General features: G+C 35.1%; 1 non-coding gene across 1 annotated transcript; it reads right to left on the reverse strand.

Moving 5' to 3' along the window:
• Nucleotides 1-5,655: 5,655 nt before the first annotated feature.
• Nucleotides 5,656-5,727, reverse strand: TRNAN-GUU (transfer RNA asparagine (anticodon GUU)). Its single transcript has one exon. It is a non-coding gene; the product is annotated as a tRNA-Asn (tRNA).
• Nucleotides 5,728-13,305: the final 7,578 nt, after the last annotated feature.

Below are 13,305 nucleotides of genomic sequence, written 5' to 3' on the forward strand. Positions count from 1 at the left end.
TCAACACTTGAATTAATTTAATTTAGTCCATAATAATGTTTATGAAAATCACAATTTTTCAAATACATTATTTGTTTGACCAACTTTTAATTTAGGAACACTTACTCAAATTAAAAGTTACATTCTCCTTTTAGAAGTCATACTTCTATTTTATTTACGTTTATAAACTCCTTTATAAGCCGTTCAACACATTGAACTATTTTACTTCTCAACGGGATCTAGAAAGCTAGCACTTGTGTGGCCCTCAAGGGTTCATTGATACAACTAGCCGTGGGTTCACATCTCGATTTGATTCGGAATAAACATGTCCTTATACGAGCATACCCCAATTGCTCCATTTTTAATTATCAACTCCTTGATAACAAGAACGTCAGAACTCAAGTCTGATAGTACCCAACCAATCATGTTAAACGCGTAGCAGCATCGCTTACATGATTCCCTAGGTATCAAATGATAGTGCCTGCAAGAACCATTCAATTATGGTTAGCGTACAGTACGGTCCTTTCATCTCATATATCCCGACCGATTCGACAACCATTGGTATATCGAGAGTTGTCAATGAATCGATATTATGTGTCATGTCGTAGTTGCATCGATGGTGTAATCTATGAAACCCCTTTCATAATTACCACCATATTCTGATCAGAGATTTCATACTACATATACATGAGATCACATAGGATATCCATACCCGAAGGTAAGTGGTGAATCCCCGACTACAATGCATCGACTCCTATATATTTCGACAAAACACCCAACCTTGCCACCTGATGACCCCATGAGAGTCGGTAAACAAGTCAAAGTACAATGCAAGCATATAGAGTCTCAATGTTGTCCCGGGTCATAAGGACTAATGGTGTACAACCATAAACTAGGACGTTTCCACTCGATAAGTGAGAACCACATGGAAAGTCCTTTATGGAGGGTTGTTCAGTGCACTCTACCAGGAGCACCTATCTGCATGCTCGGACATCATAATGTACCCTACCAATGAAAAATGGTACTCACATTGCAGATACTAGTCTCAAACTCGAGCGGCCTATATCATTCTTAGCGGCGGCTGAATCGATTCGGAACTGTTTAGAATATACAGTATTCAAAATATGAGTTTAATGATACTCATCATATGAGTATCTCATATTCTTTCTACTATTTGTATATTCAAGGACTTTATCTATGCAACTAACATGGGTATACAGATAAAGATGTGCCAAAACAATAATTTCAAATATTATTAAAATAAAAATTGTTTATACATAGAGTTTCATTGTGAACACTTGGCCAACACTTGGCTCGACGGACTCCTACTCTAACATAGTGGACCTAGTAGACTCTAAATAATTAAATTAATTCAAGTGTTGAATTAATTAAATAACATTGGGCCTTGTAGAGCCTAATTACAAATAATTATTTAACTAGTGGGCTTGAGTAAAATTAAGTAAGGTTTAAATGATCTCAAATATGATTGAGATATTTAAATTAAAGTCCATGGGCATTGTAATTGTTACAAGCCTGAACAAATTGCATTCTTGGAAGATGAAGGGTTGGTGGAAACTTTTGAGTTAATGTCATGGCATGCACATGCAACTTTACTTCAACTTTTTCCACAACCAAGAAAACTCCTCTTCCTTTTCTCCTCATCTCTTAGCTGAAATTTTGAGCTTTATTCCATTCAATTTTGTTTCTTCAATTTGTTGAGGAAAGCTTACTCTTCTCAAAGAAAAATGCTTTACATTTTCTAGTGCAAGTGTAAGGTGGATCTTCCTTGTTGGTGGTGGGCTTAATTTTTGAGCAAGAAGTGCTCATTGGAAGCCTGAAGATTTTTCTTGCCATTGAAGAGCTAAGTTGTTTATAACTTAGTTGGAGCCATCATTAATCGTTTAAGATTGATAGGTAAAATCTTAAAACACCCTATGAATGTCATTTTGTGTTTTATTGTATTTGCTACACACTATAGTTTAGGGTGCTCGATTTTCTTTTATGAAAAATATTTTGAAACTTCCGTTGCGCAAGCGGGCACCTTAACCGATCCCCTTTCATATTCTATTCTTTCCAAATTTAATATAATTTTTAGGTTTCTTCGCCAATTGAGGTAATTAGGTCCGGTCAAAATTTTTTCGAGTATAGCAGATAACAGGTTGCGTATCGAAGACATTGTCAAATTTGTACTGAAAACTAGGAACAAATAAATGTTAATGACTATTTTAAAATTTTTAGTAAGATATAATGTATGTAATTTTACTTCATAAATTTGAACTCCCACTGCTTTGACATTTTTCACTACCCTCTAGTGAAAACGAGAAACTCCTTTCCTCGGTAGGTACGTAAGGTCCAATTAGCAAATTATGATTCCGAATAATATCAATCAATCATATTTCCTAAAAGGTAGTTTTCAATTGCATCTCCATGCAACTCTCTACGTAAACTTTTGTCTCACATTTGATTAGGATCCAATAATATGACGTCGTTCATCTTTACGTGTCAAGCCTTACCCATCGATGTTGAACCATCATGGATGGTCGCCATTAGTTTCCTCAATAATATGAGCCGAAATCATGGGAGTTTCACGTAGTTCACATCACCATGTCAATGGTTGTCACAGCTTTCCGGCGTCCAAGGCTCCCCCAATAATATGAGCCGAGCACTGAGCACGGGTAGCGTTCATCATGCATCCATTGTCGATGGAAGACATGAAAATTATAAACACCTTTATAATTCTCCTTTTCGGGCTTGATAATAATTTTGAATCTTATTCAAAATGAGGGTTTTGTAATTTTGAAAGGTCTCATCATCAATTTTATTTAAAAGTCTGCCATGTTTGATCGTATGTTTTCCGGATTCATGCAACTTAGTTAATATAATAATAATAACTCACATACTCATTATTTATATCATTAATATATTATAAACATTAAACAAAAAAGGATGATCAACGGCCCCAGTGCTAATGGTCCGTGTGAGCCAAACACGGGCATTGGTCCAATCCTAGGGAATGCATGGGATGCAAATGCATAATTACATAAGCTTCCAATATTTACATGTCTTCGATCTTCATAATCATCAATGCCCACCATCTTCCAATCTTGATCTTCCACGATACTAATATTTACAAATAAATATCCATGGAAAATAGGGATACACCTCATGGGGTGGGAACGGGCTATAAACCAAGCCCACTTATAAATTGATAATTAATACTATCATTCAACGCAAAATATCCTAGCATACACCTAGCAAATTGGGCTTCGGCTTTTGATCATCCTTTGTGCATAATATCACATATCATACACCATCAATTAATTATCACAATAATAAATTAATCCAATATTATATGTCTTGATCCAATCACTAACCGCCACGATAATAAATAAAATCAACAAAGTAAAAAAACTCTTTTGTTTAATTTCTAATTATTTTATTTATAATCGAATTTAATGTAAATCACCATTAAAAATAAATAATTAAAATTCAACTTCAATTATTTATTTAATGAGAAAATATATACAAATTTTATAGATTTAAACTTAAGAACCCAAAAAGATATTTTTCACCAAAAATATTTGGCACATTTAAATTTCACAAAATATGTCAACCATCTAATGGCCCAACAACTCAAGGCCAATGACACTTTGATATTCCAAAACACTTTTGGAAACCCTAGTCGTCATCGTCGTTGCTAGAGCTCCGTCGCCCGATTTCGACCAACAATTTTTTATTTTTTTTATTAAAACATTGGGGCGTTTGGTCTGCCCTTGCTGTCCAAAATGGGCAGCACTAGCTGCCCGAAATGGGAAGCAACCATGTGCCGAAACAGCCCCCCCAATCCGGCCCTTGATTTGTTGTTCGGATTTCTCATGCGGTTAGAAATAGGTTTTGAATATGATATCATGTATTTGCTACAGAAAAAGAGACCAAAGCTCTAATACCACTTGAAAGGGGATTGATTATGGGTGCCCGGAATTCGCAACAGAAGTTTCAAAATTTTTTACAAGAGCAAAACCAAGCACCCACTACAAGAAATTTCACATTTAACCACACTCAAAAGACAATAGTTTTATCAAAAATCGTTGTCTTTTTCCTTTTAGCAACTGTTTTAACGAAATCCATTGTCTTTGTGAATTTTTTCATTGTCAAAGACAACATTTTTTAAAAACTGTTGTCTTTAATGGGTCAACGACTCAAACCGTTGTCTCTAGGCGTGCTTTTTGGTTGTTAAAACAACGGTTTTGAAAACCGTTTTCTTTGTGCTGGTTTTTTGTTTATCTAAGACAACGGTGTTTGTTAAAATCGTTGTCTTTTATGGGTTACGATAACGGTTTTTATAATGTTGTCTATGAGCGGGTTTTTTAGTAGCTACGACAACGGTTATGAATACCATTGTCTTTAAGCGCGTTTTTATGTAGCTAAGACAACGGTTTTAAAAACCGCTGTCTATTAATGTAAGTGAAAGGCAAGAGTTTTTTTGTAGCTATGACAACGGTTTATAAAATCGTTGTCTATGTGCATTTTTAAGGCCTAAGACAACGGTTTGAAAAAAACTGTTGTCGTATTACTAAAAAAATAGCTTTCAAAGCAACACTCTAAATCCTTTAACAACATTAAGGTTTATAGGGTTTTGTATAGACAAAAAAATTAAAAAGATTCAGTATTTGGGAGATAAAGACACAAAAATTAGAAACAATATAGAATCACTTTTTTGAGCACTTAACCGATGAATTTCGGTGTTCCAAAAAAGATTCGCAGAGAAGAGAGATATTTGTACTTTACTGATTTTTGAGTAGAATACCATTTGAAGTGTATAAAGTGTATAAGAAGGGTTGCATTTATTAAACACGTACGCGGATGGCTATAATATCCGACTTCTCTTTTATTTTAGTACCTTCTATTCGGGCAGCCCCGGTCGTCCTTTATCAAACGAAAATCTATATTCAATGCAAAAATGAAGTATAATTTTTTTCTGATAAAAATTTGATACAATTCTCTGAAAAACGCAAAGATTCCTCAGATATAATCATACCAGTATATTGACAATTTCAAAAAACTGATCATACTATGATCATAGTATGAGGGCAGTTGAGCAAGTTAGCCCCCATCGTCTAGTGGTTTAGGACACCTCTCTTTCACGGAGGCAGCGAGGATTCGAAATTCAGATCTTTTCATTTCAACTAGGCCCATAGTTTCGGAATTTCTATGTGAATCTTTTTATTTATCGTGAATGACGGACTCATTACACATAGTATGCCCCCGGCCCATCAGCGTATTCTTTTGTTTTACGCCCCGTAACTATTCTTCAGCCAGGCTTGGGCAGAATAGGCAAGCAAGTACAAGTATTAGTAGCATAACAAAAATGCCTACCTCGTCATTAATATGTTTGCTCGCGGCAGTTGTGAACCCTTGGGAGAATCGATGACTGCATCTTTGATGCAGTGCTAATACACCTGAGAATTATTAATTGGCTAGTTGTAAATAGTTCCAGGGCTGTGGAGCAAAGGATTATTCCGGACCTACACCGAGGTATTGACGGTCATTTTTAAATCTCGCAGAACAGAATGGGATACGATGAGATAGAAACAAAGACAGGGGACAGGTTCCCTACTCTTAACGGTCAAAGTGAGCCCCTTTATTCTGAATTCGTTAATTAAAAATGAATCAAATCTCCCCAAGTAGGATTCGAACCTACGACCAATCGGTTAACAGCCGACCGCTCTACCACTGAGCTACTGAGGAACAATGGGAGATTAGATCTCCAAGAGTTCAATTCCCGTTCTCAACCCATGACCAATATGAGCTCGAACCCTCCTTCGTAACTCCCGGAACTTCTTCGTAGTGGCTCCCTTCCATGACTCATTTCAGAGGGAACCTAAAGGTGGCTCTATTTCATTATATTCCATCCATATCCCCATAGACTTCTCGCATAACACACACTTTACACCTAATAGAAGTCACAACACACACATACACACCAAACCCTTTCCCGTCGCCCTCCTTTTTCCCAGCCGAATAAAAGCGGCCGCCAGTCCGTTCGCCGTCATCGAGGTCCGGCGAAGGTAGCCCAGGTTCAGTCGACCTTGATTGCAATGGTAATCGGGAGTTTTGAGCAAGGCAAGGTCGTGAATCTTAGTCATATTCTGCGCGCGATTTGTCATCCGTTTGAGTATTAATTTCACTCGATTATTTGGGTCATTTGAGGTTTTTTGAGATGTAATAGAGTAGTTTTAAGTATTGTGGTTGTGTTGGTCGAATTTGCAGAAATAATCAGAAACGTTGGCATATTTTGATGGTGTTCATGAGTTGTTTGGAAATATCTATGCTTTTGAACTCTACTTTTGGATTATATTCAGATCTTTTTTATTTCCCAAGGAAAGCTTTCAGTTGCAAGCCAAAGTTGCTTTACTGTGAAATGATATGATTTTATATTTAGGTCCTTCTCTGACAACTTTTTTTGTTTCGTTTTTTACTTAAAATCTATATATGTTGAGCAGAAGATGAGATGACAAGGGTGATATGGAAAATAATCAAGGACAAGGTATGAAATCAGTTTTTCAGCTGAGTCATATTACCTAGTGACCTTTCAATAATCGTTGTTCGATTATGCTTCGATTCTTGAGGTATTGAGCTCGAAATTCTAGAATTTAAGTCGGATTATAGGCCGTTCGATTTTGGATTTTTATCTGAGTCGATTTTAGTTTCTTTCGTTATTTGAGATGCATTATATTGACGGTTATATGTGGTCTTTATTGTAGTTTTGGGTGTTGGATCTTATTTGAGGCTGTTGAAGGGTGTACACTATCAGAGCAGTAGGGGAGTATTTTGGAGGATGACATGGCCCTATCAAGTTTGAATGCAGGTTGCGTGAGGATAAGTACACTGGTATGTAAGCTGTAATCTTGTGATAACAAATGCAACATATAGTTTTTACTTGGTGTTAGGATGTCACAAGGATTTTCAATTCAATTGGTCGAATGCATACAAGATCATAATTATGAATAGGTAGGACATGAGTTCATCTTATTTGAAAAAATATAGCTCATATTGAACGGATTTGGACATTATTTTTATACTTTTTAACATGTTTACAGGCTGTTTCAGAAATAGTCATTTTTCACATTATTTAGCTTCTAAGTTGGGTGAAATTCTTGTTTCTACTTTAAGATTTTTATAACATCTTTTCTGTGTATTTCAAAAGTGATATTATTTTGGTTTCTTGCAATTTTCCTTTCAATTTGTGGATCAAGAATACAAATTATACTGGATTGGCATGTGATTTTTTTTGTTGCACGTTTGTTGGTTCATGACATGTGGATCTCTTCATTGCTTTCGGGATATCTTGAAAGAATGTGGTAATTATTTTGACTGCTACAAAGGTAATAGCTAATAGCTGCCATTTTTATTATTTTTTCTTTTCTTTTACTGGTTTTTGGGCTTCAAATGTATTGGAAAAAAATATAAGTTGGAACTTGAGGTGGGATTGAAGATGTGGAGAAGAGGAATTGCATTTTAAAGTGATAATATTTATGTTAAAATGCTGCTAAAAATCTGATTTATTTTGTTGATTCATGGAATGGTTTGAGATTCATTGCATCAGTGTTATATATGAACATATATTGTGTATTGTGCTGTTTGGGAGTGAACATGGAGATGATTTTGGAGCGATTTTGAGAATATTTTGGAGGCTCTTTTTGGTATTTTGGAGCAGTTGGGATATTTTGGAGGCTGTTTTGGAGTGGTTTTTGGGACGGTTTTGAGGTCTGAATTCTGGGCTGTCATGCAAGCTGTTTTCAGGATTATTTAAATGGTGTAAAGAGGTTTATGGGCTGTTTTGTGGTGCTTTTTTCATGTTGCTTTCAAGTGTTGTTTTGGGGCTTTTTCGGTGTTGTTTTGAGGTGTTTAAGGGATGTTTTGGGAATGGTCTTGGTTGTCAGTGTTGGAGTCCCCTGTTAATCTATTTATATGTGTAATAGTGTCTTGTCAGTCTTTCATCAGAGTTTATTCTCCGGGGAGATGCCCCGAGTATTTGTTTGTGTTGTACTTGATGGTTGTATAGGTGATAGGTGTGATGTATATTCTGGCTGTGTAGGTGATAGGTGTGGTGTATGGTCGTATTTAAATTTATTTCGAATATATATTGTTGTTGTGTGTTTTTAAATTTTTTGGTATGTCCTACTTGCGGGATGTTATGCCAAAATGTTTCTTGGACCTGAGGTCCGTTTTAAAGTATTTTAAACCATTTTTTGTTTCAGATTTTAATCCAATCATTATTTTTGATAATTAATTGCCATTAGGGACTGTTTTGGATCTTCATAACAGCTAAGTAGTTGTAGTGAATTTTTTACAAACTTATCTATTGTATATTGTTCTCAATTCATGGCTTATTGTCTTCTAACAAGACTTTTTGCTTTTTTATACATGACTTGTTCTATATGTTAATGGTTTTAATGCTAAGTTGTGCATGTGTAGAAAATTAACAATGATTAAAATTATGTGGTTTTTATTTTCACAAGCACTGTAATGATGTTTTGGAAGATGCACCAGCAGAGAATTTCATTCCAACATGCTACAAAAGATATTTTGGAGTTGATATGTGCAAGTCTTAGTTGTAGGGTATTTTTATTTTTGTGAACTTGACTAAAAGTTTTTGTAATATGGTTACATACTTTTTTTAATTGTTGGTTCGATAGATTACAAGTCTATGAATGACATATTTCTTTTGTAATTCATGCATGTAGTAGTACTTTATCAAGTATGTTGATGTTTGAATTGATTTTATATAAGGGTTAATTGATATATATTTCATAGACAATTTTTTTAATTAATTAATAATTTGTGGTTTAAATATAATATACAACGGTTTGGTAAAATGATTATATATAAGACAACAATTTTAAAATGATGTAAATAAAATCCAAAGATAACATATTTAAAATGTTGTAAAACTGTTGTATATTGCAGCGAAAGACATCGGTTTAAAAACATTGACAAATTGTTGTCGAATGCGATAAAAGACAACGGTTAAAAACCGTTATCGTTGCTATAAGACAACGGTTTTTGAGAGCTACGACAACGGTTTATCACCGTTATCTTTATACATCTATGACAACTGTTTTTCACTGTTGTCTTTGAGCGAACCATTTAACCATAGGACCTTTAACAACGGTTTTTCAGTGCAACGACAACGATTTTTCCCCGTCGTCTTTTGACTTCTACGACAACGGTTTTTCACTGTTGTCTTCGAGCACGCTCTTTAACCACAGGGCCTTTAACAACGGTTTTATAAGACCTACAACAACGGTTTTTCACCGTCATTTTTAGACGTCTACGACAACGGTTTTTCTCTCGTTATCTTTGAGCTCACCCTTTAACCACATGATCCTTAACAACGGTTTTACAAGACCTATGACAATGTTTTTTCACCGTTGTCTTTTGCCTTTTTTTTTGTAGTTATCCCTCACTAGTTCTTAGCAAATACAAAAACACGAACCCAAAAATACATTGGGTGTTTTAGTGTTTTACCTATCAATCAGAAGGGTTGAACTAAGTTGTTAACCAACTTGCTCTTCAATGAGTATACAACTCTACAAGCTTCCCTTGAACACTCCTTGCTCAAAATCAAGCTCACCGCCAACAAGCTAGAACCACCTTACACTTGCAGTAGGAAATGTAAGGCATTTTTTCTTTGAGAAAGTTTGCTATCAACTCATCAAATGAAGAAGCAAATATTTGGAGAAAAATGGAGAGAAATTCGGCCATCATGGAGAGAAGGAGAAGGGAAGCCTTTTCTTGGTTGTGTAAAAAGTGTTGTGTATTCCAAATGCATGCTAGCCTTTATTTTGAAAAAGTTGACTCCCAACGTTTCACCTCCCTTGCATGTTATTTGGGCTTGTAACAATTACAAAGCTCATGGACTATTATTTTAATATCTCAAATACATTTGAGATCAATTAAATCTTACTTGAATCTATTCAAGCCCACTAGTTAAATAATTATTTCTATTTGGGCTTTATAAGATCCAATGTTATTTAAGTAATTCAACACTTGAATTAATTTGATTATTTGGACTCTACTAGGTCCACTAGTGTTTAATTAATTCATCACTTGATTTAATTTAATTTAGTCCATAAAAATGTTTATGAGAATCAAAATTTTCAAATATATTATTTATTTGGCCAACTTTTAATTTAAGAACAATTCCACAAATTAAAAGTTACATTCACCATATAGAAGTCATACTTATAATTTTCATTGTGCTTATAAACTCCTTTATAAGCCGTTCAATACACTGAACTAATTTCCTTCTCAACGGGATTTAGAAAGCTAGTACTTGTGTGGCCCTCAATGGTTCATTGATACATCTAGCAATGAGTTAACATCCCAATATGATTCAGGACTAAACATGTCCTTATATGAGCATACCCCAATTTTCCTATTCTTACTTATCAACTCCTTGATAATAAGAAGGTTAGAAGTCAAGTCTGATAGTACCCAACCAATCATATTAAACGCCTAGCAGCATTGGTTACATGATTCCCTAGGTATTAAATGATAGTGTCTGCAAGAACCATTCCATTATAGTTAGCGTAGAGTACGGTCCCTTCATCTCATATATCCCTACCGATTCAACAACCATTGGTATATCGAGAGTTGTCAAAGAATCGATACTATGTGTGATGTCGTAGTTACATCGATGATGTAATCTAATAAACCTCTTTCTTAATTACCACCAATACTGTGATCAGAGATTTCAAACTACATACACATGAGATCACATAGGATATCAATACTCGAAGTTAAGCGTTGAATACTCGACTACAATGCATAGACTATACTGCTCGAAAACCAATACACGTAGACATCACGCATGATTTAATTTGTTTACTTATTTATTTAATTTAAAATAAGTTAAATGGTGCATGTTACATGATTTAATTGATGTTAAATGTTTATATGTTTATTTTTATCAAATTAAAATGTTTTCTCCAGTTTCAGCTTTTCTGGAGAATATTCGATGTGGGTTCGGGGAAAAGAGACCGAAGACTGATATAATTGATTTAATAAAATGTTTTATTTTATTTTTAGCCATAAAATTATTTATTTCAAACTATTTAAAAATTTTAACATTTTAAATCCTAATTTAATTCATTGGATAATTTATAAGATTTTTAACCTTGAAAATGTTAATTTTGAAATTTTTGGGTATTAACCCTTAAACTTGGGGTATAATATTTTATAATGAATTATATGCCTTAATTAATCTAATTAATTGGTATTTAAGCATATTAGGATTTCAAGGATTTAAATTAGTAATTTTCAAATTTTGGGTGTCAATCTTTGAAATTAAGGGATGAGATTTTAGTTTAATTATAGTGTTTATCTAATTGTTTACTAATGATCTAAACCCTAAACTAAAGCCTTTTTATTTAAACCTAATTAACAACAAAAAAAAAGAAGAGGAAACTCACGCACACAACCGCCACACCAAGAACACACACTCCTTGCACACATTTATCAGATGTGACTTCATTGTGCTTAGGGGTCTCGGTTTTAATCGTTTTCTTAGGTCATATCATCACCAATCACTCACCCACACGAAGCACAGTTGGTTCATGCCAACTTTACGCAAGAAAACAAACGAAATGTCGCTCTGATCGCCCCACCGACTTCCCCACAACGAAATTCGACAGTTCGAGCGTTTAAAAACGCAAAGGCATGTTTAATCCTTCTTTAACACATCAATATTTTTGTAACGATCATGTTTTAATCTTTATTTAACGCATCAATCTTTTTGTAAAGATTATGGGCCATCAGGATGAACCAACATGGGTCTCGGCCCATACCCATGCACTACTAATGATCATGGGTCGTTAAGATGGTCCAGCGTGGGCCTTAGCCCATACCCATGCACCGTCACACATAGGATATCCCACCTTTGGAAATTGGTTTATTTCGCCTTCCCCAACACTTGAACCCAGGACCTTCAGGCTTAAGTACCTAGATTCCTAAAGTGTTGGTACCATGTGGGCTCAGCGAAAAACACTCAAAGTAATCATTCGTTAAGAAAAATTGGTTTATTTTATATCATGTGTAACTGAATAAATGAAAATAAAGGGAATCATTTGTGACATATATCAGTTCAATTATGGTGAAAACTGAACCGACGGATGCTCTAACTGATCAAATCAATTTGAGAACAGTAGTTAAACAATTAAATACACAAGATATGTTTATGGATTTTCGGAGACTTCAAATGCTCCTACGTCACCCATTGTACCACCTCGGGTAGGATCCACTACAACACTTTGATTTATACAACGCCTTGTACAAACCCACCCAACTTAGGACTTACCCAATGCCTAACTGAACTCCTAGACTAGACTGAAGGCATCACCTTCCAGCCAACACTTGTTTAATGTATGTGTGTCAAAAACTACATACACAGGTTTATTGTCTTTGTGCAAGGCTATATTTGAGTGGTGGTGGTGTGTGTGTGAGAACTGATTATTCTATTACAACACGAAAGTGTTCTCACACACTGAGAGAATTGTGCTTTTTGTCTAAGCTAAGAACACGATGAAGTATTCCCTCTGGGCTGATTGCTTCTTGTATGCTGATATGCAATAAGCATGCCCTTTCTATTGTTTTTCCACACTCTTCTTTTTCTCGTTCTATCTTAATCTCCACTTATCTTCTATTTATAGGTGGGAAACTGATCGTACAGCGAGACTCAATAATTGTATATGTTGCAGCATGAATGAGTTCCTTGAGATTCGTTTCTCGACTTTCCGACATCTATGCTGGAACAATTTATCTTTAAGCTTTGCTGCAACGTCTATTATTGCACCTTTGATCGTACAATAACTTTTTCTCAGTGTGCACAGCTGGATTCCATTGAATAAGCTTGTCGTGTTCTGAAAACTGATTGATTCCTAACTGATATTCTGAATTGGTCAGTTGAATTGATATTGAACTAGTTCGGTGAAATCAGTTGGCTCGTCAACTGAACTGATTTCGTTGCTTCAATTAAACTAGTTAGCTGGACTCTTCATCAATTGAGCTCTTCATCAGTTGGTCGGCATTCTGAAGGTCTTCTGCTGAACTGCCTATCATCTGGACAATCAATTGAACCGATCTTTGATATATCAGTTGAATTGATTCAGTTTGGGCGATCAGTTGGCGTTTTCAGTTTGCGTCTCGATAACTTCAGTTTTTTACTCGATAACTGATCAATTTGAATCATGATCAGTTCCAGCTTCCTGCGCACTTAGGTAGTGTCATTAGTAACAAAATAACAAGTTTTGTTAACATCAAATC

The sequence above is a fragment of the Primulina tabacum genome, chromosome 2 (genome assembly GCF_025594145.1).
Source record: "Primulina tabacum isolate GXHZ01 chromosome 2, ASM2559414v2, whole genome shotgun sequence".
NCBI classification, from domain to species: domain Eukaryota; kingdom Viridiplantae; phylum Streptophyta; class Magnoliopsida; order Lamiales; family Gesneriaceae; genus Primulina; species Primulina tabacum.